The sequence below is a fragment of the Gossypium arboreum genome, chromosome 13 (genome assembly GCF_025698485.1).
Source record: "Gossypium arboreum isolate Shixiya-1 chromosome 13, ASM2569848v2, whole genome shotgun sequence".
Lineage (NCBI taxonomy): Eukaryota > Viridiplantae > Streptophyta > Magnoliopsida > Malvales > Malvaceae > Gossypium > Gossypium arboreum.
The window spans coordinates 16,487,321-16,492,254 of NC_069082.1; the positions used below are offsets into that span (position 1 = coordinate 16,487,321).

Here is a 4,934-nt window from a genome sequence, read left to right on the forward strand (position 1 = left end):
ATGCATTCAGTCACGTATGAATGAAATACATACTGGATTTTAATTGTAAACATGAATGATTGAGGCACAAAACATCATAAACACAATTTAAATGAACTTTATTAAATTAATGGAACCATTCTAACTAAACAAATTTAAGCTACTTTCGTTGATGATAAGACAAAAACATACATCGAAAACATGATTAAAAGTAACAAGGATAAGGAATGATAATCTTTGATTGTTTCAAAAATTCTACAGAATTTGATTGAACTAGCTTCCTCCAATCTTTCTACTGCTCTTTTGCAAGTTGCTTCTCAAGGTTGTCAGCCAAGAGAGTATCTTCTCGAGGTTTTACTAGCTAAGGGAGAAGGGGATTATGGATGCTTATACGTGGGAAGAAAGGAAAAAAATTATTATGAAATGAGGGATGATTAATGGGTGAAAGGATGATTAAAATGAGGAATAGAGGTGGGTATCTATAGTAAAGATTGGTGGATGAGTTGGCCAAAAATAGTGTGAAAAATCCCCCTATTCACTCCTTTGCTTGGCTTCCCATTTTTTGTGGAAGGTAATGGATGTTGGTTGCTTGATTCAAGCATGAAATCATGCTTGAATGAAGCAAGGGTTGGACGGTTTCAAGGCCAAAGCTTGTGGGATGGTTTCTAAGTCATTTGTTGGACAGTTTGGTGACCTAATTATCTAGCAGACTTGTCCATCAATTTGATCCATTTTCAATTAGATCAGAAGCAACCTCCTCATGACCCATTTTACATGTGTGTGTCGTCCATGTAGAGTGAATTTGGGCATGTCTGTAACACTGCAAACCCGACCTAGACGTTATGGCCGAATCTAGCGATGTCAGATTGGAATTCTTTTCGAAAATTTGCTCTTGCTCATTGATAAACCATAATTTATACATATTTTTACCACATGTTTAACGTATTTTATGGATGATTTTCCATTATAATTGGTGAATTCAATGCTCCTAATGCTCTAATTTCATGTTTTACACTTAGAAGAGTATAGGAGAGCGAAAGGAACAAAAAACGGGCCAAAACGGAGAAAATGGGCCAAAGTACGAAATCAACACGGCCTGGACCTCCTCACACGGGCAGACCATACGACCGTGTCAATTTGGCAGGCTTGAGCACGACCTGAAGTAATCATACACGGGCGTGTCCCTGCCGAGCCCAAGTTGAGTCCAATTCGAAAAAGGCTAATTTTGAGGGCTTTTAGGCATTCCAAAGCCTATAAATACATCGTAGAGAAGGAAGAAAAGGGAGGACAGAGTAGGGGGTAAGGAATTTCTCCAAGAAAGCCGATTGATTCATCTCAGAAGCTAGATTCATCATCAAGACTAAAGATCTCTCCTCAATTCCCCTTCAGGAGTTTTAGGTTTTCTTTATGTTTTGTATTCTTTATTATTCTGAGATGTTTTCTTATTTAGTTATGAACTAAATTCCCTAAATTCCTAAGGGGAATGAAACCTAAGATGAATCTTGTTGTTATTTTCTAAATTGTATGATAAATATTTGATTTGTTCTTAATTATGTGTTCTTAATTCTTGTTTTGATATCCCAGGATACCGATTCAAGATAAGCTCTTATTCAGAGGAGGAATAGACCCTGTTTAAGAGTACAATTGTCATAATTAAGCGGAGTTGATTGCACACCCAGACATAGGGTGACAAGATTTTTCCAGATTAGGGTGAAACCTAATAAGGGGATCCATAGATCGAGTTAATGCAACCCTAGAGTGTTAATTAGAGAAAAGTCTCGGTTATTCAATCTAGGGATTAGACGTTATTAGTCTTGAATAGGGATAATAACATAACTTAGGGATCTCTACGGAACAAGTTAAATGAATGAATCGTCCGATTTGAAGCCAAAATAACAAGTACAGTCTAGGTGGATTTTTCTTTAGGTATTGTCTTCATTCAATCGATTTTTCCAAAAGCAAATCCCTAATTCCATTCTCTGTGCGTTCTTAGTTTAGATAATTAGTTAGTTAAAACAAAAAACTATTTATTCTTAGGCTAGATAAGAAAAAGACAGCTTTACTAGTACTTTAAGTTCCTTTGGGTTCGACAATCCGGTCTTGCTAAAACTATACTACTGTTCGATAGGTACACTTGCCTACATCGCGATAGTAGTTAGTTCAAGAACGAGTAATTATAAATATTTAAAACATATCACGAAATCACGAGATCAAGTTTTTGGCGCCGTTTCCAAGGAATTGAAATATTAGGAACACTCAATTTTTAGTACTTTAGCCATTTATTTTTCGTGCACTTTAATTTATTATTATTATTTATTAATTTACTTTTTCCTTCTCTTGGCAGGTTTTTATAGTTTATGACAAGAAGAAATCCATCAGGGCCATTACTTTTGGATGAAGAAATTGATCGTACAGTTCGCAGAAATCAAGGAGAAATAAGGCAATCAGCTAATCAAACAAGAAGACGATACTCAACCCCTAATCGAAGAGATGGCTGAAAACTAAGGCAATCAGCTACCTCCTGCAATTGTGGTTAATCAAAATCCTGCTCCACGCACTATGTATGATTATGCTAAACCTTCTTTAACAGGAACTGAATCGAGCATAGTTAGACCTGCTGCAGTAGCAAATACTTTTGAATTAAAACCTAACAGTATTCAAATGATACAACAATTTGTTCAGTTTGATGGTTTGCAGGATGAGGATCCCAATGTTCATTTAGCCAACTTCTTAGAACTATGTGATACATTTAAAATTAATGGTGTCTCTGATTATGCCATTTGTCTTCGGTTATTGCCTTTTTCATTGAGGAACAAAGCTAAACAATGGTTGAACTCGTTACCACGAGGGTCAATTACTACTTGGAAACAAATGACCGAAAATTTTTTACTAAAATAATTTTTCGCCGGCTAAAATCGCTAAATTATGTAATGATATCTCCTCTTTTGTGCAGATGGATTTAGAAACACTCTATGATGCATGGGAGAGATACAAGGACCTTTTGAGAAGGTGCCTTCACCATGGGTTACCGCTTTGGCTACAGGTTTAAACGTTCAATAATGGCTTGAATCCTTTGACTCGACAAATGGTTGACATAGCTGCTGGCAGATCCATCAATAATAAAACACCTGAAGATGCCTATGAGTTTATAGAGGAGATGTCACTAAATAACTATCAATGGCAAGTCATGACAACAAAGGCAACGAAAGCAGCCAACGTTTATAACGTCAATTCGGTCACCATGCTCTCTAATCAGGTAGAACTCTTAAATAAAAAGATTGATAGTTTTCTTAGTTCTTCACAGGTTCACCCAGTAATGTAGTGCGAAGCAAGTGGAGGTGGAACAAGCCATTCGGAATACCAACCTTATGGCCAAAACATGGATAACGAGCAATTAAACTACATGGGTAATAATCCTCGACCTCAAAACAATCTATATAGTAACACTTACAATGCAAGTTGGAGGAACCATCCCAATTTCTCGTGGAGCGGTCAAGAAAATCAAAGACCACAACCACCCTACCAACAGGAAAAGAAGCCAAACCTTGAAGAGATGCTCTCAAAGTTTATTTTGGAGTCAGAAACTCGTTTCTAGAACACCGATACAGCACTTAAAAATCAACAAGTGTCGATCCAAGGGCTCGAAACTCAGATAGGCCAGCTTTCCAAACTAATTTCTGAATCACCATAAGGTAGCTTGCCAAGTAATACTGAACCCAACCCAAGGGAACAGCTCAACGCAATTAATATTCAAGATGATGAAGAAGTTGTTGAGCCTAAACCAGAACCGAGGCAAGAAACTGTGGTAAGCAAGGGTCAAGGTGAGGTAGATAACAATAAAAACAAAATGGTGATCGTCGAATATAAGCCTCGTGTGCCATACCCCAACGCAACAAGGAAAGACCGCTCAGATGAACAATTTGGTAAATTCCTTAAACTCTTAAAAAAATTACATATTAAGTTACCGTTTATTGAAGCCCTATCGCAGATGCCAAATGAAATGAAATTTTGAAAGGAACTTTTAGCAAATAAGCGAAAGTTGGACAAGGCGTCGCACGTGGAGCTAAACATAGTTTACTTAGCTATTCTACAAAATAGACTACCGAACAAACTAAAAGATCTAGGAAGTTTTACAATTCCTTGCTTAATTAGTAGTTTAGATGTTAATAATGCAGTAGCTGATTTAGGGGCTAGTATTAACGTCATGCCCTACAAAATGTTTAAGTAATTAGCTCTAGGGAAACCCAAACAAACTAGGATGAGCATTCAATTAGCAGATAAAACTACAAGGTTCCCTAGGGGTATTATTGAAGATGTACTAGTTAAAATCGATAAATTTATATTTATTGTTGACTTTATTGTTCTAGATATAGAGGATAATATCAACACTCCTTTAACTCTGGGAAGGCCCTTTTTAGCAACTGCTAAAACGATTATTGATGTTGGCATAGGTGAACTCACACTCCGCGTGGGAGATGAAACAATCACCCTTCAAGCTCGCAATTCTGGCAACACATCGGGAATTGAAGGTGATCGTTTAACCCATTCTCCTAGAGCTGACAATATGGTACAACCTACTTTACAGTAAATGAGTTTGAAGGAAGCACACGAGTCATTCTCAAGCAATAGTAGAGGACCTGTTCATGAAGATCGAAGATTACAAATCGAGGAGGTCGATGAATGGTGGACGCATAAACCAAGAACACCCGACAAACTGAATCTACGACAAAACGAGCTCAATACCTTTCTAAATCAACTTAAGATTGGAGATAGAGTCTTATTAGATGCCGCAGATCCCCACATTGTCGCTACCACACTGAATGAAGAAATCCCTCTTACTAGACGTAGTATCTTTTCATTCAGTATGGTCGAGGTAAGGCACCCCTAGTTCGGCACTTTTAAGGTAAACAACACCCGTTTAAAACCTTATTTTGATGAGATTGATGACAGGAATG

General features: G+C 37.3%; 1 non-coding gene across 1 annotated transcript; it reads right to left on the minus strand.

The window, feature by feature from the left end:
- Positions 1-2,899: 2,899 nt before the first annotated feature.
- Positions 2,900-3,006, minus strand: LOC128287719 (small nucleolar RNA R71). Its single transcript, XR_008278419.1, has one exon. It is a non-coding gene; the product is annotated as a small nucleolar RNA R71 (small nucleolar RNA).
- Between the last annotated feature and the right edge of the window lie 1,928 nt (positions 3,007-4,934).